The sequence below is a fragment of the Pleurodeles waltl genome, chromosome 6 (assembly GCF_031143425.1).
Source record: "Pleurodeles waltl isolate 20211129_DDA chromosome 6, aPleWal1.hap1.20221129, whole genome shotgun sequence".
In the NCBI taxonomy this organism is placed as follows: domain Eukaryota; kingdom Metazoa; phylum Chordata; class Amphibia; order Caudata; family Salamandridae; genus Pleurodeles; species Pleurodeles waltl.
The window spans coordinates 1,074,910,135-1,074,935,087 of NC_090445.1; the positions used below are offsets into that span (position 1 = coordinate 1,074,910,135).

At 45.1% G+C, this 24,953-nt stretch overlaps 1 protein-coding gene across 1 annotated transcript in view; it reads right to left on the reverse strand.

Moving 5' to 3' along the window:
* The window catches only part of LOC138300562 (chloride channel protein ClC-Kb-like), a 198,584-nt gene extending 178,211 nt beyond the window's left edge, over positions 1-20,373 (reverse strand). Inside the window, exon 1 of the mRNA XM_069240102.1 lies at positions 20,301-20,373. The gene's annotated coding sequence lies outside the window, so the exon portion shown is untranslated. The remainder of the gene's footprint in view (positions 1-20,300) is intronic.
* Between the last annotated feature and the right edge of the window lie 4,580 nt (positions 20,374-24,953).

Below are 24,953 nucleotides of genomic sequence, written 5' to 3' on the forward strand. Positions count from 1 at the left end.
CTTGCAGGCCACCATTCTTGTGATTGTATTTAATCGTAGGGGGACACAGATTGCAACCTGTCAAATTATTATTGATAAGACAGGTCTTTCTGTGACCCCCTATGATTCCTTATTATAAATGAGATACCAGTAGTAAACGTTGGGATGCTATTTTCAACCACTTTTTTCAAATTAGTATCTTTGCACATCTGGCCCCTTGCATGTGCTTCGCACTTTGCATATGTGGTGTTAGTTGACAAACTGTGCACTGTGTTATGTTGTGAATTCCTAATTACACATTCCCTCCCAGTCTCCGCCACTTAGGGCCAGATGTACAAACATTAGAAATACTGATTTTCTAATTGCGATTCTCTCCGAATCACAATTAAGAAATCAGTATTCCTAATGTATGAAACTCTTTTGAGTTTCATTAGCAATTCCTTGTGGGTCACGAATAGACCTTCCTCATGCATAATCAGGAGTCAGGTTGCAATTTGCAACCCACTAGGAATCAAAGCTATCACAGGGGTGATGTCCTGCTGAGGTCAGTGAACCAACATATCTGTGGTTGATTTTTAATAAAGCAATCTTTTTTTTTAAAGCAGCCAATTTTCTTTAAAGGAAAATGGGATAGATTGAAAAAGAAAAAATTATGCTTTGCTATTTCATTTTTTAAGAGTAGGCAGTAGTACTTGGGACCACTGCTTGCTCTTAAAAATATTTATTATAACATTCTCAAAAGGGAGGGGATTCCCCAGGGACTCTTTTCCATTAGCGAATTGGTTACCACCAGATTTAAACTGGTGGTAAAGTAATATTGTTTTATGACTCGGAATTTGATCTCAGAACAGTAATACATACCATATCGATTCGGTATTTGGAAGGGACACCCTAAACACGCCCCCTTGAAATACTGAATAGCAAATACAAAACGTAATTCGGTTACAAGATACAGAATCGCATTTTGTTTTTTGTACATTACAAAAAGCATTTTTCCGGTCAGAAATGGCCCAATTCTGTAAATTGGGCCATATGCGACCAGAAAAATGCTTTGTACATCTGGCCTTAATGATTTCTGTGGTCTGGTCTCCACTGATCCCCATTCACCTTATGTCTTTAGCACATGATGTCTGAGGTGTTCCTCCAACAAAAAAAATGTTCTCTGCAAAGTTCTCACCTGCTCCTTTCATCTAAATGTAAGCTATATAAAATTTGAAAGAATAAAAAATATAAATATGTTCAGAAAAAATGTTTTTTCTTTTCCACACGTTCTAGATGTTTCCTAAAATAATTCCATCTAATTAATATAATTGATTTGGCTACATGTGCCAAAGCTTTAAGGCACAACACAAACTCTGTTGACAAAACATTTGCGACCTACGCACCAGTGAATACCTACTTTGAGATCACAAACAGTTTGATTACCTCCCTAGGGGGCTTCAGAGCAGTGTGGGAATCAGAAACCACCCCATCATTTCTGCAGATGCGATGTTAATGATCTGAATTATGGGCTAACTACAAAGATCGACCATGCAGCCATTGATGTTCCTTGCAAAACATCCGCTTTGCGGCCCACCCTTCATTTCGAGCTCTGACAGCTATTTAGATAATTTCCATCCTAACTTACCATTGACAAGAAGTTGAAAAACGCCCTGTCTCGTTCACAGGGTTTTGGCAGGATTCCTTTTGCAACTCCTTGAAAATGGCTGCAAATGCGGACACCAGGGCTTGCAAGGAGCAGCAGACCTACATTCCTGTATTCACATTTGAAGAGATCCTACTTTTTAGGGTCGAGTGGGTAGCGCTCTAGAGCATGTTGTAATTTCTCTGTGGGCTTTTAACCACGCCCACTCTAGCTATTCATTCTTTGTTGTTCTTGTCTTAAGTGCTTCATTTTTATTGGTGCATTTTGTGAAATGTCCCTCCTTTGTGTGCAGTGTTCCTTCCCCTGGTGTATTAACTAAGTGAACATTTATGAACATTTCTGTTGGCCATCACACTACGTCATTCTTCCTCCTGTTACAGCATGTGATGGCCCCTCCTCAGGTTTCCGTTTGCCTTTCATCTCAGCTGTGATCCTTTCTAGATATTCAGCCAGGGAGCTAATAACTCTTGCGCTCATGGCAGCGGTGGTGCTTTGATTCGGCTTGCTTCTGTCAACTGTTTTACACTTAATTTTCAATTCATGTGGCAAGAAAAGTCCAGTTAGGAATTTACAATGCCAATTGCTCTAATTCGAGCACATGCAAGACCAGTTGCATTGCAAATGCCTATTTATTGATTCCAGCCCCTTGCCAACAAAAAGACATGCCCTGGAATCAAAATTAAAAATAAAACATACTGAAAATGGCACCAGGAGAGCTTGTAGTTGTCCCATTTGTGATTCCTTGAGTGGACGCTCTCTTTTATAGATGGTTTCCACTGTGAGAAATGACCTATCAATGGTTTCCAACTGCAAATTTAATAGAAAAGCATTGCGTGTGTCCCTCAAGTATAAAAAAAAGTGATGGATGGAATGTTTGAATTAATCTCAGCCACTGGTAACCACTCGGGCCGTATTCTATTCCATCATTGTTTTGCACACCACCTCAGTGTTGGCATAGCCACATGCAAATCAGTCTTGACCTTGCTCCAATGGGAACAGCTCATCCCAAACTGCCAGACCAGGTCCCCCATGAATCGTAGAACAAGCAGTCCAGTGAGGGCAGCCTAGTGAGGGCTACTCAGCCAGATGGCATGGTAAGCAAAATAAAGATGGATTGGGATGCTGTCTGAATAATTACCAGTGGCTGAAGTTAATTCAAGCCATAACCTTTTTCTTTACTTTAGTGTGTTGCCCTAAGTGGGATGGGTGGGCCCAGATTTGGGTCCCATGCACACTATGTCACTGGAACCGAGCTATACTTGGCTGATGAGTGGGTTGTTCCATATCCCTCAGGTAAAGGTTCATTTTATATCAGTAAACAGTCAACACTGCTCATGGATGGATAAGATGTGCATTTGGGAAGATTGGCAAGAAGAGGGTTCAGCTTGAAGGATTACTCTAGGCAGTGCTTAATTTGAGCCGGTAGTTGCAAGTGGGGGGCGCCGGCACTTATGTTTGGGGACCGGCACTCATTTTTCTCATCTGGCATTATGCCTACAGAAAGATGCACAATGCTGAAAGATGGACGAAATGAAAGGTGGAAAAATCCTAACAGTGACAAAGCAAGAACATGCAAGAGTGAGAAAACGGGGCAGTGTCTGGTGGTGGATTTAAGAGGCTTGTGGATAACCGAAGACTACACTGCTTTGGTATTCAGAGAGGAAATTTAATTGCACTGGCTGTGGGCTTCTGAGAAGAGCTTTAAGCACTTGCACTCATTCTTTTACAAACTAAGCACTGGTTCTAGTAGTTATTAATGGGCAGTGGGGGTCTGTGGCCAACTGCCAAAGACGGCCTTGGGACTGAGAAGCTCTGATACCTCAATGGTTATTGTACACTATTCATACTAAATGGCGGTCTCTTCAGTAGTTTAATGAGGTTACCACCAAGATGCTAATGAAACCTGCACCTATGTCTCAAACAAACTCACTAGCAGCCTTTGTTTCCCCCATCTCCTGCCTGGCTGAAGTGGCCACCTGTAAGAAATGAAATTGGCTGAAGATCCTGGGATCCAAGAGCAACAGGAGTGGCTGGGTGGCTGAGTCATATTATCTCAAATGGCTTGTATTATCTTTGGCTGCTCCAGGGGTGTAGACTCACTTTCACCAGCTCTTGGGGTGTGAACAATTGAAATTTTGTGAAACTTCAGGGAAACTACCATTTCATTTTTATTGCAAAATTCACTAGTCGATATCTTGAGTGAAAATTGAATGTGAGGGTACACGCTTTGCATTCAAAATTCGTTGGTTTGAGAAGAAAATGTCTCTGCCAAGACATTTTCTGCTCAAAGCAGTCTCCAGTAGGCCAACATTTTGTAGGAAAATGTCACGCTTGGGACATTTTGTGAATCTAAGGATCTACAATAATTTGGCCATGCCTAAAGGCTCAATTTTTAACACCCTGACAGCACTTACTTTGTTTTTCTTTTTAAATGGAGCATTGAGCAGGGACCAGGAACCATGGGCTAGCAATAGATATCTAGCTGCCTGGCGTCCAGCCCTATAATATCTGCCTATGTTCCCGGTTCTGTAGCCCAGGCCCAGGTACTGTTAAAGAGGTGAGTCGGGTGTCAGGATTGTGACTGCCCCCCCTGTCCACCCTCTACCCTTAATGTCTTGCCTCTTGCCGCCTGTTGGGGACTAGCCCCGGACCCTGCCCACCCAACTACCCCCTAGCCTGATCCATTGGTAATCTGCCCACATACCTTTCACTCCGTGCCCACCTCATTGCCTGGTTTTAGCAAGCAGGCTAAAATAAATCCAGGGGGAGAGCGAGTGTGAGTGCCAGTGCCATGAGGTCTGAAGCTGTATCAAGTTCTAGGCACCAGTGGCTCACCCCTCCCTAGCGGAAGCTGCTGTCGTTAGGCTGCTGTGCCTTGCTGGGGTGAGTGGTGGCTCGCCGTCGGCATAGCTACTCCCTCTCCTCCCATCGCAAGCTCAACCACTGGTCTTGGCACTTGCCCTGACCACCCTACCTCTGAACCAGAAGCACTCCAGCTTTAAATTCAACCTGCGTGACCTCAGCAGAGTGACCCGGGCTACTGTGAGATGAGGCCATTGCTGCTCACTTCAACAGGAGGTAAAATTAGAATGCCCAACAGGCAATGCAGATTTAATTTCAGGAGACTTTCTGGTCTCCTGGTGAACTGGCCATTTAGACACCTGATTAATGGTAACTCAAGAAACACCATCTAACATCAGTCACCGAGTGGCTGAAAAGTACCTAAGAAGTTAACCAGAGCAACCAGGTCCAAAGTGGTTTCTGGTAAAAGAAAAGTGGGGAACTCCCCTCCCACAAACTTAGTAGTGCAGCTTTATTTCTAAGTTCGCCCCCTACAGAGGGTAAGCAGACCATTCACAAGCTTCCGGGATGGGAGGCGGGGGGCATAGGGTGGTCCAAAAGGAAGACTGAGATGTGATCCGGGTAGCACGGACAGTATTAATGAACATCGAGCCGCAGTCCCTCTTTTTGTGGACCAGCAAATAAAACCACATTGGCCCCTATCTCCAGAAATCAAAATTGTATCCACAACATCATGGCTGCCCACACAAACAATTAAAGTGGCTAAGGTAGATTCCCTGCAGGAAACTGCTGTATGCATGAAGGGCCACAAGACAGCCAGTGACAGAGCCCTGATTGAGTGGGACAATGACATTTTGAACTCCCTCTCAATGAGCAACAACGAGCAGGCCACAAAATTAGAGGCACTCATTAACAGGACTGTGCAGAGGCCTCCCTCTAGTTCAAACTCATTTGCAGAGCATCATGTAAAGCTGGAAGACCACTACATTAGAGATGAGAGAATCCTGAACATCATCGACCCATTGGATCATCCAGTTCAAGACCAATCCCTGACCGACCCAACTGGACAACCAAATGTGGCACTGGCTAAAAGTGGGCACGAAGGCTATAGTTCTCCCGCCTTCAAAGCAGTGATGACGTCTATTAACACTGTCAAACAAAATACTAATAGGCCCCAGCCATCCACAGCTAGGCCTCCATGAATCCAACAGCAAAAGTGTAACAGTTGAAGGAGAAAATGCATTGGGCTGGTGGGCTGCCATAGGCAATATACTAACAGCTATGGGCAATGCTGCCATAATGCATGCAGAAATGCTCATTCTTCAATCACTGTCAAATGACGTCAAAAACATAGACACTCAATAAGACAACTTAAATGCTTTGACTGTGAAAGCCCAACAGTCAGCGGCCAAACCAAAAGATCAATGTTACTGCTCGCACCTTCTAGAGAAGATCTCAACCGTGCCTGTGATAATGTCAGATTTAATCAGAGAATGCAAATCTAAGAACTGAGGCCCTACTTCAAGAGCTAATGTTGAACCACCAGGCACCAACGTCAGAGTCTCACCTTGTCTAAATCCCAAACACACATTTGTCAAGTCTTCAACAGAACATCTCATGGGAACACCCAATTGTCCAAGCCAACCGACCAAAGAGGGAGAAGAATTTGCTAAGTTTCAACAGTGGGGAGTTAACTATGAAAAAGTGCTAGAAGGAAAATAGGAAAAACCTGTGAAAACTAAACAAAAAACAAACATAACAAACAAAAGTAAGTGAAAAAATATACTCAATATTTAAGAATTCTCAGACAGGGAACAAAAATTCAAGGAAAGAGAAAGTTCTGGACAATCGCAGCATTACACCCACCAACTCTCTTCCCCCATTTGAGGCTCTTAAACTTGACTCAGGTAACAAAGCAGTCAATTGCACAGAGAACACGGACCAGGCATGTGTGACAAAATGCCATCAAGGGAGGCCGTCAAGAACGATGAAAACCACCGCTGCACAGACAGAGAACATTAACGTTGGTCCAAGTGCTGGGACCAATTCTATAAATATGGAAACGCCCAAACCAATGAATTGGGAGGGTAATTCAAATCCACTTCCCACTAGAGAATTTTAGAACACAGACCCAAATGTTCAAACCACCAAAAAGGAGTATCTGGACCTAAATCCATTACAGCTTGTATCCTCTAAAAATACCTCACAAACAACGGTCACTCAATTGCTGCTGTTAAATACAACCTGTGTAACAATTCCAACCATTCGAACTTTAGTGACACCCATAATTGGATGGAGAGACTGTACTCCACCGTACCACCAGTTAATGCAAATCAGGGACTGGAGGGTAACTTTATCCATGAAGCTGCTAGTGTGTCAGAAGGAGTCTGGTGTCTGAAGGCAACCTGAGGTGACGCATTGTTTCCCCCAAGCAAGAAAATGAGCGTAAGGAGGCAGAGAGTAATGAAGTGACTCTAATATTTAATCCAGAATATACTTCCCATGGGCACTAAAACATCCTGCATAGAAAAAATCCCAAACTCCTATCGCCACTTCCTGTTCGGACTCCCTCAAATCTAAAGATTTTAAATATATTGCATTTATCCAGGAGACATAGAGGCACCCCAAGGAGGCCACCAAAATGCTGTTTTGAGAAGCCAAGATAGCAAGACGCGTGGAGGGGCACTCTTGGCAGAATGGGAAATCAGCATCTGTAAAGTGGCAATACAAAAATAACCATGGATCCTGGACGAAACACATGATCCATACCAGCAACTGGCATCTGTCCCTTGTTCTTCAAAGGGCTCATAAGACCCTAGGTCAGGAATACATCCGATTTTGATATAGAAGGACCTTGCTCCAATAAAACAATATACTGGCTATTATTCATCTCGCACTGAATGGAGTTAAATCGTGATGTGGGTCAAGAAACTGCTGCCCCTGACAATAACATCTCCGATTATCTTTCTGCTAAACTGCAATTCTGTTCTAGGAACAATCCAGGCATAAATAACTTGACGACAAATACTGAAGCGAAAGAAGAAATCTGAAAAAAAAGATATAGTATGCTTGCAAGAGACATGGCAGCTGGTGCCCACCACATGTCAGGACTCCTTTGAATTCTTCAAACCAGCTGACCCGCCAGTCAAAAAGGGCATTCCTCTGGTGATTTTTCAATCGTGCTATACAAATTGCTGCCGTTTGAGGTAACAGAGCTTGTGGGTGGCCTGGAGGCCTATGTTGTTGTCAAAGTAGTCCCAGCAAATAAAACACAACACAGGAAAGTTACTCCTATTGTCTTTCGCAGTATCTACATACATCGAAATTAGCCTGTGAAAAGAATCCTCAATGGAGAATTCTTTAGAACTATTAAATCCTTAAGGCAACAATATCAAAAAGCCATGTTGGTAATGGCCGGTGATTTTAATATTTACCTATTAGGAACAGCTGAAGCCTCAATAGGGCAGCATGAAGAAGATACCACCTGCAGCATTCCAGAGATCACCGTGGGCAAACCAAGAGGGACCAGGTAGGTGGAAAATTTGCCACCACTCTCAATTCATTGGGTTGTAGAGCACTTAATGGCAGAAGCACCTTGTGCCAACCCTCTTTTTGCACATACATTATAATTTCTTCACTAATCGATTACATTTGGGTATTCACACAGAATTACCTCCAAGTAACCACCTTTCAAGTGTAATCATGCGTTGGCGATCACGCAAGACTAACCTGTTCTCTCACCATGATGGCCATCACACTCCTACAGGTCAAAACCATCAGTGACATGGAGGGTGTTTGCAGCTTAAGAAGAATAAAATAGTCTCCAATTCCAGTAGCACTAAAAAAGGAAGAATGGGCATAAGACTTATGCACAGGGGCAAGTGAGCAATTATCACCCTTACAAGGTCATCGTTAACGGTGCAGCTACTCAAGCTGTTAGCACCTAAGACAGTAACAAGGCAAACGTCCATGCCAATCCCTGAATTGAGAGCTTTAAAGCAAAAATTGAATAATCTCTTGAGAAAATCAGTTAGTAGCAAGTCTTTCCCCTCAAGAGTTGACAAGATTTGGAAGGCAAGGAAGACCTACAGAGCTAATTTAAGGGAAAGTGTCATTTCAGTCAGTTTAATTGTATGAAGCTTTGAAAATACAAAATTCCACCAACGTTTGGAGACTGATCTAGAAACGATCAGCTGGATATAATCTAAACGTGGCACCGTCCATTCAAGCATCCAAGTGGTCAGAATGCATTTCTAAACCATACTACACAGCAGACGATGACCAATTCTGCCAGTCCCTTGGTTTGTCAACAAATCCAGTCTTCTCCATGACAATCTTGACCAATGGGGAGAGGCTATCGTTAGTGAAGAAAAAATCTGCATTAATAATTGTCTCATTGCAATCGCCGGGTGCTCCAAGACCAAAAAGTTTTCTCACTAGAACATTCAAATCTGCAATAGACTAATGAGCCTTCTTATTAAGTCCCCTATTTAAGAACTGCAGTATGATGAATAACGTGCTGAAGAGTTGGAGAGGCTCTAGACTATCTCCAATTCATAAAAAAAGGCTCACCTAATCAACCGGCCAACTTCAGGCTGACTGCCCTCCTTGACAACGATGGCAAATGTTCTGTTACAGTCTTGAATGAAGAACTAGAGAAATGGGCCACTTTGAAGGCTCTGATCCCCATCACACAATCAGGACTCAGATGTGGTCACAGTACTGATGACAATATTTTCCGTCTCATATCCCTGACCAAGGCTGCTACCATCAAAGATTCCCTTCCCCTCTATGCAGCCTTCGTCAGTTTCACCACTGCATTTGACTGAGTTGATCGCCCGAGGCTCGGGCTGAAGCTTCAAAATTGGGGTATTCTGGGAAAACAATTGAAAGCAATCATGAGCCTATATACTAGGACCTCGTTGAGAGTTCAAATATCTTCCAATAGGATTATGACACAAAAGGTTTGGCCCAATACAGGTCTAAAACGGGGGTGCAGTTTGCCCCCCTCCTATCAAATCTCTGTGTGGAAGATATAAACAGTGCACTTGACACAGTGCAAGCCTTTACCTCTAAATACGTGGGAACCCAAACCAGTATCTCCAGTATGCCAACGACATGCTATTATTCAATCACACAGCTGTTGGCCTGCAAAGATCCCTGGATGCCCTCTCACAGTATTGTCAGGAAAACAAAATATCCGTTAACCACTCAAAAACAAATACCATGACCTGTGGTGCCAGATGCTTATGAGTCTTATGAAACAAAACCTGTGACCAAAATTAAAAGCCAAAATTCTTGCCAAAAATAAAAACGGGCTAGGATGATCAGCAAGAGTTAGCACAAAAAGCACATGCGGAATTGTGTGTAGCTTTCTACCGAGATCCAGGTAATGCTGCATACCTATCCTGTCCCCTGAACTTGGCTTATAAAAAAGAACTCATGAGACGGATATTTGGACTAATCCCTTTAAAGGTGTACAAATGTGGGCGCTCAAAAGGTTCTTCTCAATGCAACTTTAGATTGTGTAATTACAAGCAAGAGTCGCTAATGCATGATGTATGTCTGTGCCCTCATCTGAAGAGCCTGAGGGTTTAATGACTTAACCCTGTATTTCCTCACTTGGGCATAAACCAATGCAAAACAGCAAAAACCACATGCCTCAGAGGAGTAAGTGCTCAGCTCTCAATCAGGTGTCTGAAACTTCTCAGGGAAGCTTACAAGTTATTGAATACGTGTTCTGTGGGTGACTAATGTTGCAGATTCCTTTTGTCTTCTCAAAATGTAATCTCATTTATGGCGGTTAATGCACAGTGCACTTTATTACTTTTTCTTATGACATGCTGGCTGGCGTCCTAAGCTTGATTCTGTACTATGCACTTTATCAGCTCAATGGGGAAAACACTGTCCAAACACGTGTTTAAGTTGTTAAATGCACAATTCACTTTATCACTTGCTACTATACCCTGGTGTCCTTCGATATATGCTTTTGTAACAGCAAATATCCCAATTGGTGATTATCTATGAAAAGCCAAAATAAATTAATCATCGGTAGCATGTTGTCACCAGACACATCTCCTCTCTCTTCAAAATGTGGTTATGTTTTGCACAAGGGTGAATTTACGACGCCCTTTATCCTGTTGCACTCAACTATTGCTGTGAAATGGCTGAGTTGGTAGAACATCACTGTACTGGCTAGAAGTCTAATACATTGTAACTTTAATGTTGTTGGGAAGGTCGCAAAGACAATGTGATGTTATCTGGCATATGTCGCTGCATATGTAATTCTATGAATCTTGAGGAAGTTAATTGAAGGTCAGTTAATGGCACATAGAACGGTCAGTTGCTTTGAAGTGATTAACACATTTGTTTTTTTAGCTGCTTGTACATTTTCCTTGATATATTGTAATGGTTAGAAACAAGTGAAACAATAAATGTCACTTATTATCATGCACATATCGCTGTGGCTAATATCCAGATGTGAACTCCGGCCACTCCCGTGAATCTTGATGTGGGTTAATCAGCTTCAGACTCCTGCCTGCTGTGACAGACGTCCTTCAGGAGGAAGAACAAAGGGGAGAGATGTCCATTTCAAAGAAGCAGAACCCCAACATAAAAGGCCCAGACCCTAAATCACTTTTTGTGTATGGAAAAGAACTACAAGTACAGGAATCCAAGAACCCATACTTTGTCATCTGCCGAGTAGCCAGCCAGGCTGAATGAGGAGCAGAATCTCTGAAAGAATTCTGCCTGTGACCAGGACTAGAGTCACAGCCTGCTAATCCCCCTGCAGGGTGAGGGGATATCACCCAGGGAAACCACGACCACTGGCCCTGGAGTCTAGAGCACCGGTACCTGTCTGCTCGCCAAGAACGGTGTGCCCATGAGGGAGAGGAGTGTGTTGGAGGAAGCAAGATTCAGAGCGGAGCCCAGATGAGTGGGGCTCCTGAGCGAGGTATGGGGAGCCGTGCTGCATCGATGAGGCCATTGCCAGTGTGCTGCATTGCGAAGTTTCACGAACCTTATATGCCACGAGGCACCACATTGCTGCATTGATTGGGCCGTTACCCATGTGCATCATTGTGGAAGGAACTGTGCCTCATCAACTGAGCCGTCACGCGTGTGCGGGAAGTTGCCACGACCTTGTGTGACCATTGGTGTAACGCAAAATTAAGACCTCCCTCCCCAAGTCTTAAAAATGTGGTGTGGGGTTCCTGAGACTTGCTTATGTCACAGATATTTATAGGCCATAGGTGCAGCACAAGAGCGCCAGTAGTGCAGCAAGCAGGCCGAAGGCCCTTGTGCAAGAGAGTGAATGCTGTTGGGGTAGAAAAGTATAGCAATTATCAGGGTTCAATGGGCCATCGGGGCTCTGTGCCCCCGCGCCTCTGCACTTGTTGCATCAATGGTAACTACGCCACGCAGGGGGCACCCTGTCCTGCAACAGTTGCTGGGGCTTGCGTTAGGCCTTGCCTTACCCTAACAGCCAGAGCACGAGCTGCGCCAATGAAACACTTATCATGCTAATCAAGCAACAAAAATGAAAAATATGATAAATACTTTTAGAATTAGAATTCTATTTTTAAAAGTGTGTTTCTTTGGCAAAGTGCGAGTGTTTCAATTTTGCACAATAGGTTTAACCTCTGCATTGTTGAGGCATTTAATAAACGTAGCAATTTCCAAACATGAATTTAGAAACCTTTAAGAGTTCCGGACCATGAAGCATGCTTTAATTTAAAAAATAAAAAGTCAGCTTGTATCATGCACCGTGCAGAAGCCCAATCTCACTCACATATGTAGTGGAACATTATTCTCTATTAAATCGCATATAATTGAGGCTGTTGGGGGCCTACGTCATGAACTGAATTAATACATGGTGCTCGCATATTTGATGATCTAGAAAAATTATCAGCAGTTAATTAAAGCAATTTCCTAGACAACACAATTTGTTGAAGCAGCTGAGGTGGGAATCGGGGAGGGTGAGCATCCAACCCTTTCCTTAAGCTTTTTTGTATCAAGTCTAAGGAAGTGGCCACTTCTGGTCCATCTTGTGCAAGAAAATGGCCTTAAAGTGTACACAAGGTATTTCAAATGTTAGCCAGGCAGGCAAGGGTAAATATAACAGGCTTTGTAGCGCCCGAGGGAGGGGAGCATAGCGTCTGCATGGCTCGCGAACCTCGCTACAGCAGGAAACTCGCCCTTAGGGCCAGCAAGCGGTTTCAACCGGTGCTTGAACCACAATGTGAAAGGCACAGCAGGGGGTCTGTCAAGGTATTCTGGTGCCTGGGGCACTGTACGTGTTGCCTCATTATGCCTCTTTTATGGCTCATGTAGTTTCTCCACTGTTTGGAAGGGTCAGAGTGACACTCCCAGTGGTTAATTTGTAAAAAAAAAAAAAAAGTTTGGTCCGGGGGCCGCTTCAGCACACACCACCCATTGCCCATAACAGTATAAACACACCTGCCAAGCATCATGTGACACTTTTGACCAGTCGGGGCCCCCAAAGCTTTAAGAATGGCTTGGGTGGGAAGTGTTAGTCAATTTAATGTATATTGAATTACTAAACAACTACTGTTATGCTCACCTCTAAACAGGGCCAATGGCCCATATTACAAACAGTTATAAGTGCCAGAGTTGGTAATTAAAGTGCCGGTGCCGAGCACCAGAAACCACTGGCTCAAATTAAGCACTAGACACTCCCCAGCAGAGGTTGCCTTAGGTAGGCGACCATCTAAGTGTCCTACACAACAATGTAAACACTACCTCACACAACCTAACTAAAAGGGACCCTGATAAGTATTTTCTGGAGTAAGACAACAAAGTCTTCCCAGTATGAATACCCGATGGTTGCTCTACTTAACTGGGGATTAGAAGTGGTATTTTAGAATGAATTAGCCATAATTCATAGTTTTTATACGTTATTTATACTGCTACTTAACTCTGTAAATAACATTTGCCAATACACAATTTAATTAATAGTACTCAGATTGGTAATCTCAGATGAATGTTTTAGTGGACCTAGCCAGGATCGAACTCACCACCTGCAGATCACATCAAGGAGCATTTACCCAAGCAAGTGAAGCTGGCACTGTGGTCAAGATTGACCCTTCCATCTAGGGCAAGTTCCTCTGGCATTTATTGGCAAGAAGAGCATCTCTGCCTGGTTCTTTGGGTTGGTTCACAAACTGCATTTTGTTGTGAGTAAAGTAGTACTACAGTGGTACTAAATACTACAAAATGCAATACACAGACCTAAAGGCAGAAATCTCTGCATCACCTATTTTTTCTATGAAGAGATCCTCACAGATGTAAGTTTGCTAGTTAGTAGTAAATGCGGAAGGCACCAGGGCGACTGGCTGGAAAATGGGAAATACTCACTACTAAATGGGAGGTGTTTAGAGAGGAGAAAGGAAGGGGTTAGGGAGGGGCATACACCTAGCCACCAAAAGTAAGCCTATTGCTAATTACAAACTGCTCTTCCACAGTTACTACAGCCCAAGCGTAATAAATGTATTCCAGCTCAGAAATGGAGTAAATCCAGCACCACACATGGCCAACCACTGGCACTTCTATACTCTCCCATAGAAAGAAATGGAGGCAGAGCCATAGGAAATAACGTTAAAACAAATTAATTTATTTTTACTTTTTAAAAGGTTTTTATAAATATACTTTAAAGTTCAAAATATATATAGAAATAAATATTATTTTATGGTGAAATATTTTAGTAATCATATTAATTTAAATATAAATGCAGCATTTATTTACAACTAAATTAATTCATTTAGCTTAATCCTATAACTAGCTTTTTGTAATAGTAAATACATAATAAATAAATATAACAATTTTACATTAGGTGGGATCTTTTTAAATTAAACTTTAAAAATAATCTTGATTTAAAATATGTATATGCTTTTTATATTCATGAAATATTGAATTCAAAATTAACTTAATACTGCTGTAACTTTTTAATTTTGTTCTACATTTAAAACACACACACAAATGAAAGGCTTTTGTCATCTTACAGCTCAGCAAGGATGGCACTTGGCCAATCCTTCTTAAAGATTTTTCTAGCTTGGCGTGGACGGCACTGTGTCAATCCTATGCTTAAAAACTTTGCTAGTATAACAGACATTTGAGGTGAGCAAACCTAGAGTGTTGCTGGTGTTGCAGGGTGCTCCTTATTGGAGTTGCTCTCCACCTAAACTTTGGAAGTACCCAGTATTGTCTCTTCTGTTTTGCATAATTTATGCGTCACTTTAGCTGTGAAAGGATGCTGTTTCGACTGATACTGAATGCTCCTTTGTGTCTGGACAAACCTAACCCTCTCTGAGGAAATATAATGAAATCAAATCATGTGTAAGGGATTGCTGTTGCTCATTCTACGTTGGATCGGATGCTATTTTACCAGGCCAACGCTGAAATAGTGTGCCTGGAGTGGTGAAAAGCTTTTTTCATTTTACAGCTCAGCAAGGATGGTAATAGGCTAATCCTGCTTAAAAGGTTTGCTGTGCAAAGGCAAATAACTTTCTTGTTTTCCGGCTTGGTGTGGATGGAACTGTGTCAATCCAATGCTTAAAAACTTTGTTAGAATAACAGACATTTGAGGCAAGCAAATCTAGAGTGTTGCTGGTGTTGGGGGGGTGCTCTTTACTGCAGCTGCTCTCCACCTATACTTGGGAACTACCCAGAGTTCTCTCTTCTGTGTGCATACGTTTTGCGTCACTCTAACCCAGTAAGGGTGTTGTTTTGACTTAAATTGGGGTCTTCGTTGTGTCTGGACAAAGCTAAACCTCTTTGAACAGATGTAATGACATTGAAATACGTGTCAGGGTTGCTTTCTCTCATTCCAGGTTGGCTTGGGTGGTATTTTACCAGTCCAAAGCTGTAATACTGTACCTGGAGTAGTGAAAGGCTTTTGTCATTTTCCAGCTCAGCAAGGATGGCACGGGACCAAACCTATGCTTAAAGATTTTGCTGTTCAAAAGACTGTCTTTTGTAGCTTGGCGTGGAAGGCACTGTGTCAATCCTATGCTTAAAAAATTTGCTAGACTAACAGGCATTTGAGGTGAGCAAATCCAGAGTGTCACTGGTGTTGCAGGGTGCTCCTTACTGGAGCTGCTCTCCACCTAAACTTGCGAACTATCAAGAGTTCTCTCTTCTCTCTTGCATAATTTATGCACCACTCTGGCCCTGAAAGAGTGTTGTTTTAATATATATTTATATATATACACATACATGTACATAACTCCACCTATGTGTGAAAAGTTATTAGTAGTGACTTTGCACTCATAAATCTGCCACACTCCATATTTTAGGGTTTGGAGACATAAATCTACACATTGTAGTAAAAGTACACTCAGAAACATTGATTAGCAAAAATTGAATTTACTACAGAGCGGAAGAGTAGGCTTACTCACATGTAAATTTACCTTTTTGAATAGTAAGCTGGATGTTTAAGCAGCCTGGTAACGCTGTGTGTCTGTTCCCCTGTGTTAAGCAGTGCCCTAACAGCGTCATTCATTCTTGATGAACACACCAAGAATGGTGATAAATGGGATGCAGGGCCAAGCAGATGTTCTGCAGCTTTATACTGCCCTAGGGCATCAGACACTCTGTTGTCAATGTTCTGTACCCATGTACCCCTGAGACAGGAAGAGCTCTTACAATGCCGCGGCTTTAGGGGTCATGGAGCATTCATAAACTCTGGGCCAGGCAGAACGCCCACAGTATACAACTGCCCAAGTGTATCAGACACAGTTAAAGCGTGCACCCATGTATCTCTGTACCAAGTAGAGGTCCTACTGCCCTGGCAGCTGCTCCAGTGACAAAGGAACACTCATAAACTCTGCCCTCATGTGACAGACAGATCTCATGTAGCACTCGACAGTTACAGACCTACACTGCTCAAGGGCACATGGGTACTCAAAAAGCATTCTACCATTCATCCCTGTGCGTCCATGCATAGCAGTAACAGTTACATTAACCTTGTGCCAATACGCCAGGACACAGATACATTCTTTAGCGTCTGTGTTTGTTGCAGAACCAGCTCCTAATGCCCTGTGCTTCTCCACGGCACCAGGGCCACGGTTAAAGCTTTGTGCCATGTTACAGCTACCTCATATGAACCTGTTCCAGACAGTTACAGGGGAAACATCACTTATGACGCGGTCAGGCATCTCTATACATTGACCATAGTGCCCTTACCACGCTTATGCGTTTACTACACGTGGGTTTACCATGCATGAGTTTACTACGCATATCCTTGGTAATGGAAGAGAGAGCGCACTGGGTGTCCGGGGGAAACAAGAAGAAGCAGAGAGGAGAGCTGAGAGAGGTAAGTGGGGTCATTTTTAGGACAGGGTGGGGTAGGTTTTAGGGTACAGTGCAGGGGTGAGGGCGTGGGGTAATTTTTAGTAAAGGGTGGGGTAGATTTTAGGGTTTAGGGCAGGGAGGTGGGAGAAATTTTTAGGACAGGGCGGGTAGGTTTAGGGTTCAGGGAAGGGGGTCGAAGTCGTTTTTAGGACACGGCGGGCTAGGTTTTAGGGTTCAGGGCAGGGGGTCAGGGTAGTTTGTAGGACAGTGTAGGGTAGGTTTTAGGGTACATGGCGGGGTGGGCGGCTTGGGTAGTTTTTGGGACAGGGTGGGGTAGGTTTTATGCTTCAGGGCTGGGGGTTGGGTAGTTTATAGGGCAGGGTGGGGTAGGTTTTAGCGTTGAGTGCTGGGGTCGGGGTAGTTTTTAGGACAGGCGAGGTAGGTTTTATGGTTCAGGGTAGGGATTGTGTAGTTTTTAGGACAGTGCGGGGTAGGTTTTAGGGTACAGGGCAGGGGTTGGGGTCAGGGTAATTTTTAGGACAGGGTAGGGTAGGTTTTAGGGTTCAGGACAGGGGGTAGGTAGTTTTCAGGACATGGCAGGGTAGGTTTTAGGATTCAGGGCACAGGCGGGGGATGGAGGTAGTGTTTAGGACAGGGCAGGCTAGGTTTTAGGGTTAAGGGGCGGGGGTCAGGGTAGTTTTTAGTACAGGGCAGGGTAAGTTTGGGGGTTCAGGCCTGGGGTGGGGAGGTCAGGGTCGTTTTTAGGACAGGGCAGGGTTGGGTTTAGGGTTCAGGTCGGGTGTCGGAGTCGTTTTTAGAACAGTGGGGGTGGGTTTTAAGGTACAGGACGGGGACAAATGTGTTGGGTCGTTTTTAGGACAGGCTGAGGTAGGTTTTAGGGTTCAGAGGGGTCGGGTTAAAGATCTGCGTGGTAAGGACGAGGCTGTTGTTCAGACCGCGTTCTAAAGGCATGCGTGATATACGCATGTATTGTTCCCCCATACATCCGTTATTTAGGTCTGTATGTTTATCGCTCCAGTGGTGGCTGGCATCTAAGCAGAGGCTTGGGGTGGGCAAATTGGTGGTGGGTAGAACTAGTTCCATGCACTATCGCGCCACATGCCACAAGCAAAATAATGAAAATATACTTACCTCACACGCACAACACGTCCTCCTCCTCCTCATTGCATGTCCTCTACCTCTGCCATCTAGTGTTCAGTGCGGGCCCCTGCCAACTCCCTTAACTAATCCTGGTGCTGCTCTCATGCTGTTAACCAGTATGAGAGAAGCCCCAGGATTGCAGCGAGTTGGCCCCTCTCGGCGCTCTCAAGGCCACTGGATGCCTGTGCTTCCTCAGCTGTCTTAAGACAGCTGCATTAGAAAGGTTTCAAAGTGCGCATGTCTGGCTGGCCGTCCCAAGACGGACGGCCAAAGGGACAAACGCACTTTAACCTGAGGAGCCCAGACAGCCCACGCTCCTCCCTGCTGCTGCCACTCAGCAGGCCCCTCCCTGACACTCGGTTCAGGACGAATGGATGAAAGATAAAACGGTAATAAATTAACTTCATTTCCATTTTATTTTTCATCTATTTATTGCTTATGTGGGCATTTTAATTGGTGGGCGACGCTGCTCAGCAATAAGGGAGGAGCTGCCCTTGTAACTCTATCTCTCTCGCTATATAGGTGAATATAGATAGATAGATAGATAGATAGATAGATAGATAGATAGATAGATAGATAGATAGATAGATAGATAGATAGATATTCACTGAAGAAACACAGTTAAGGTCAAATTATGTTCCGGTTTGGTTTTAAGACCTTAATGAATGTTTGTGTGATGATAATTTCTTTTTTATTTTCAAACTTTGGGGAGACCCTTAAAGAGTCCCTCCACGGAGGCCTGTGGGTCTCGATTTCGCCTCTGCCTCTTTATATGGCCTTTTTTTCTGGACGTGAGGACAGTACCCTGCGTCTTGTAATGGTGGTGACTAGAAGAATAAACAATTATGTCACTGTTAGACAATCCAAACTCGCGGGTTCCGAACTGAGCTATGAGTTTGCAGGCCCGAAATGGATAATGGAGGAAATACTCACTGACACAATGAGGTTTCTTTATGGTTTAAATTTGGACTCCTGATCTAATGTTGAGGACAGTTTGGCAACTAATGTTACAGATATCTTTCTCGTTTAACCTTTCAAAGCCCACCGTACACATTTTGTAACCCTGATTTCTCTAAAATTAGTGAAAGGATATACATCAAACCAAACAATTGCCCTCCTCTTAGTAAAATGTTAGTTTCATGCAAAGTTTGATGCATTCGTTTCTGTAGCAGCGATCACAGATTTCTATCGCAGTCAACGTGGAAGATATAGCTTTTTGACCCATTGTATTCTTCCCTCTAGGTAGATCTGCACAACATTTGCCAACCCTAAAACGGATATACTTTAAAAAACGTTTCACCCGCATTCATCAAAATGAACCAACATTATAAGCAAAACAGGAACAAATTTTGAATGGAAACCCTCACCCGACCATCGCTTAAGAACTATGACATTTATTAATTGCCAGTGACAATAGATGTGGCCAAAAACTCATGCTCCTTGGAACACGTGTACTAATAAAAGCATATTCAAACATGTGTTACTACAATACAAATGTCAAATGCCACGCTCTTACCACAGTATAATGAAACTGACATGAGAAAACACTGTTTGTTGCCTCACATATTGCATGCTGCAATCACTGTGCACAGGGAAACAATTCTCCTTAAGTAAAGAGGCCTTTGTGATTTTACTTTACTACACGATTTCACGATCTTGCATTCAGGTGGTTGTTAAATGCCTTTTTCATGCAAAAAAAAATTAAAAAATATTGAACCATAAATCATAACTAAAGATGCGCAGAATGTAATACGTCATTACTTTGTAGTATTCGTCTTTAAGGCTTCCTCGTTACGGTCCTACGATAGTGAGGTAAGCCTCGATCATGTATTTATGTCTCTGTTTCGTGATCGCGGCGTCCTGCACTTAATCAGGAGTGTTTCGTTCTAGCACGCATGCCATAATTGTACCTGTATATAAAACTCTCCTGTAGCCACAGGCTACGATCTTGTGTGATGCATAAAAAGGCAAAGATAAACAAACTGATCTAGTTGCCATCAGAGAGCTAGCATCTCCTTTTGCCTCTCAGGGTCTTGCGTGAGCTTTAAATGTATTTTACCGTACACAAATCGCAGCGCCTCCCTTCAAGCCTAATCCGCGCCGCTGGCGCTTTAGGAACAGCTGTAGAGGGGCCGAGTGCACGCAGCGCGCATTATAAATATCAATGACAACTCGTGGCAGACAGTGAGACCTGCTCACCGGGTCCTGGACATTCGACATAGACTGTCCTGCATTTATTTAAAAAAAAAACACACGGGACTACAAGTACCAACATGCAGTGCGGGAAGGAGGGCGCCCATGACTGAATGGACCTCTTACACCGGTATGGGTTGGTTTAAGAGCTCGGAAATCTAGATTCTGGCCCAAATTAGAAGCCAGATACATGAGGACGGTCGCTCACCTGTCCTGGGTCTGTTCCTCCCGGCCACCTCTTGGCTCCTGTGTGGCTGGGAAGGCTGCGGATGGTTCCCCTGCCGACGCGAACCGGTCTTGGGAGAAGCCACTTCCCTTATCACAGCCCCACCTGCCTCCCTCCTCCCAGAAGTTCATACTCGCAGTTACCGATGTCCTTGACAAGCCGAGCGGCGCGCGGGTGGAGGGCACCTGTGTTTGGAATTAAAAAGAGCTGCAGGTGAGAGCATTCCAGCCGAGTCACCTTGGGCTCGTGGCAAGGGCGAGGGAAAGGAAGGAAGGGGCTGCGGCTGGAGAACCGGCTATTAGCTGAAGACCCTGATGGGCCCGGACCAGCCCAAGGAGGCCCGGGGGGTTTCGGGAGGAGTTAAACGAGAGTTAGGCCAGAGCCCCCAAAAGACAGAAGACCTGGCACCAGGTAATAATCACAGGGAGGGTGGACAGGTCTAGAGGGACCCAAGCTGGGGTGGAGTCAGGCACGGGTCAGGCCAGAGCTCCAAGAGCAGAAGATCCTAACACCAGACAATAACCCCAAAAGGCTCATCAGACCACGGTCTCGTGGAAGAGTCAGATAGGCCAGGTCCGAGCCCCAAATTGCACCCTTAGAGAGGCCAGTTACACCTGAGACCAGTCTGCTTAGCTGGGATGGGAGTGGGACGAATGAATCACTTGTCAGGCCAGAACGTAAGTAGGGCTTGGTGCAGGGTCGGTCAAGTGTCAAGAACCCCTGGGATTAGAATCTGGTAGAGCCCCAGAAAGTCAGCCACATTTCAGACAATGCTGTGTGTAAGGTCAGTAGTTCTAGGTAGCGATCGGCTGTGAGTGGCCATCAAACAAGGACCCCTGAAAGGCCCGTAGAGCTGAAGAACGAGTCAATTGCGTTTCTTACTGCAGCCAACAGCAAGATGTTAGGACTGGGGTGAAGTGAAGTTAGCGCCTCTGAAAGGTCAACAGGGTTCCAGTGAACACCATGTCAGGGAAGAACCTCTAACTGTGTGGTCATACGGTCGGACAGAGCATTTAAAAGGATACTAGGGCTGAAGAAGAAAGTTGCATGCCCGGTGGTGCTTCAGTGCTTTAAGCGGGAAGTACAAAGTGGGGGTCTCCGAGGTCAAGACACATAACTTGGTATCCTTTCCGAGAGAGGAGGCCTAGGCACTTGAGGGTGCGCCTTAAACATTTGACCTAGTATCCTGTGGTTTATAAAGTGTGCCACGTGACCAGTATATGCGTGCCGCGTAGTGAGTTTTCTGTTATTGTTCGCAGAATTACTAAACAACAATGAACACAACCTGTCTCTCCTCATCTCTGAACACAGTGTTTTCCTTTCCTTTGGCACTGTCAATATTTCGAGGGCTGTGCATACACCCTTCGCACACTTTTACATAAACTGGTAATTACAATTGGCACGTATAAAAGCATTGGCTGGTGCAGTCTGCAGAGACGCCAATGACTGGATGTTCAGGGAGGCTGTACGCCTTGGTGACCTAGTACCTGGCACTGCACAAAGCTCACACTGCCTTTGGCTCAACTCAAGAGCTCTCACGAGAGCCCTATCACGAACAGCCCTCACACAGGGATTCACCAAGACACCTAGCTCACTCACCGCACAGTATGTGCTGTACCAGATCCATAAGCGCATATGTTGCTTAAAAACAGAAAAATAAGCAAATACCCCTAGGGGATACGTGCTGAAGTAAAACTTGAAATGTTACAGAATAGCTTAAGTGGATCGCCCTAAGGTTTCTTGTACACACTGTGGAAAAACAGATCAGTGCATTTCCTGTGCAGTTAAGGACATGACAATAGGGCCCAGTGGGAACCGGTTTCAAAGTCAGATTTTAATTACTACCGGGTTTGTGCCACGACAGGACGTGCCCACTTAATAAAGCCTCGCTGTGCTTTATGTGCCTGAGCAGGTAGCAGGTGAGTAAATCAAGCTGCCAAAGTTGTCCAGCTCACCACTTCCGGTGTAAATAGTTCACCGAGCTCGGTGCTCTCTTTACATTATAAAACAGGTAATACGAATAATTTGTTTCTCCCCAAAACTCTCTCACACTCCCTTGGAAACACTCTGAGAGCGGATATTAGTTCAACGCCTCCCACGGTTAAAATTCAAGAGATGTAAACGCATCACAAACACCAAGTGTGCAGCAGCAAGACAGGTTCCCCTCACAGAAGAGGAAAGCTCGGGTACAGCGGTGCAGCCACAGTACAGGCACCCCAGGCAGCAGCACAGGCTCACAGAACAGGAACGGAGTGTGTACAGCAGCGCAGCAGTGAGAGCTTCACAGCAGCAGCGCAGCAGAGAGAGCTTCACAGCAGCAGCGCAGGCTTTGCCACACAGGGCCAGCACGGGTACACCAATGCAGCAGCAGTGCAAGCTTCCCTCGCACAAAGAACAGGTACAACATAGCAGCAGCACAGGGTTTGTCACACAGGGCCAGCACGGGTACACCAATGCAGCAGCAGTGCAAGCTTCCCTCGCACAAAGAACAGGTACAACATAGCAGCAGCACAGGGTTTGTCACACAGGGCCAGCACGGGTACACCAATGCAGCAGCAGTGCAAGCTTCCCTCGCACAAAGAACAGGTACAACATAGCAGCAGCACAGGGTTTGTCACACAGGGCCAGCATGGGTACACCAATGCAGCAGCAGTGCAAGCTTCCCTCGCACAAAGAACAGGTACAACATAGGCAGCAGCAGCACAGGCTTTGCCACACAGAACCACATGGTCGCAGCAATGCAGCAGCAGTGCAAGCTTCCCTTGCACAAAGAACAGCTACAACATAGGCAGCAGCAGCGTGGGCTTTGCCACACATAACCACGTGGGGTCTGCAATGCAGCAGCAGTACAAGCTTCCCTCACACAAAGAACAGGTATAACATAGGCAGCAGCAGCACAGGCTTTGCCACACAGAACCATGTGGGACTGCAATGCAGCAGTAGTTCAAACTTCCCTCGCACAAAGAACAGGTATAACAGAGCAGGAGCACTGTCTTTGCCACACAGGGCCAGCATGAGTACACTACTGCAGCAGTAGTGCAAGCTTCCCTTGCACAAAGAACAGGTACAACATACATGGCAGCAGCAAAGGCTTTGCCACACAGAAGCACATGGGGACTGCAATGCAGCAGTAGTGCAAGCTTCCCTCACACAAAGGATAGCTACAACATAGGCAACAGCAGCGCGGGCTTTGTCACACAGAACCACATGGGACTGCAATGCAGCAGCAGTGCAAGCTTCCCTCACACAAAGGATAGCTACAACATAGGCAGCAGCAGCGTGGGCTTTGCCACACATAACCACGTGGGGTCTGCAATGCAGCAGCAGTACAAGCTTCCCTCACACAAAGAACAGGTATAACATAGGCAGCAGCAGCACAGGCTTTGCCACACAGAACCATGTGGGACTGCAATTCAGCAGTAGTTCAAGCTTCCCTCGCCCAAAGAACAGGTATAACAGAGCAGCAGCACTGTCTTTGCCACACAGGGCCAGCATGAGTACACTACTGCTGCAGTAGTGCAAGCTTCCCTTGCACAAAGAACAGGTACAACATACATGGCAGCAGCAAAGGCTTTGCCACACAGAAGCACATGGGGGACTGCAATGCAGCAGTAGTGCAAGCTTCCCTCACACAAAGGATAGCTACAACATAGGCAACAGCAGCGCGGGCTTTGTCACACAGAACCACATGGGACTGCAATGCAGCAGTAGTGTAAGCTTCCCTTCCACAAAGAATAGGTATGATATAGGCAGCAGCAGCACAGGCTTTGTCACACAGAACCACGTGGTGGCAGCAATGGTGCAGCAGTCCAAGCTTCCCTCGCACATAGAACAGGTATAACATAGGCAGCAGCAGCACAGGCTTTGTCACACAGAACCAAGTGGTGGCAGCAACGCAGCAGCAGTGCAAGCTTCTCTCCCACAAAGAACAGCTACAACATAGGCAGCAGCAGCACAGGCTTTGCCACACAGAACCACGTGGGACTGCAATGCAGCAACAGTGCAAACTTCCCTCACACAAAGACAGGTACAACATAGCAGCAGCGCAGGCTTTGCCACACAGGGCCGGCATGGGTACACTACTGCAGCAGTAGTGCAAGCTTCCCTCGCACAAAGAACAGGTAAAGCATAGGCATCAGAAGCACAGGCTTTGCCACACAGAACCACGTGGTGGCAGCAATGGAGCAGCAGTCCAAGCTTCCCTTGCACATAGAATAGGTATGATATAGGAAGCAGCAGCACAGGCTTTGTCACACAGAACCACGTGGTGGCAGCAATGGAGCAGCAGTCCAAGCTTCCCTCGCACATAGAACAGGTATAACATAGGCAGCAGCAGCACAGGCTTTGTCACACAGAACCAAGTGGTGGCAGCAACGCAGCAGCAGTGCAAGCTTCTCTCCCACAAAGAACAGCTACAACATAGGCAGCAGCAGCACAGGCTTTGCCACACAGAACCACGTGGGACTGCAATGCAGCAACAGTGCAAACTTCCCTCACACAAAGACAGGTACAACATAGCAGCAGCGCAGGCTTTGCCACACAGGGCCGGCATGGGTACACTACTGCAGCAGTAGTGCAAGCTTCCCTCGCACAAAGAACAGGTAAAGCATAGGCATCAGCAGCACAGGCTTTGCC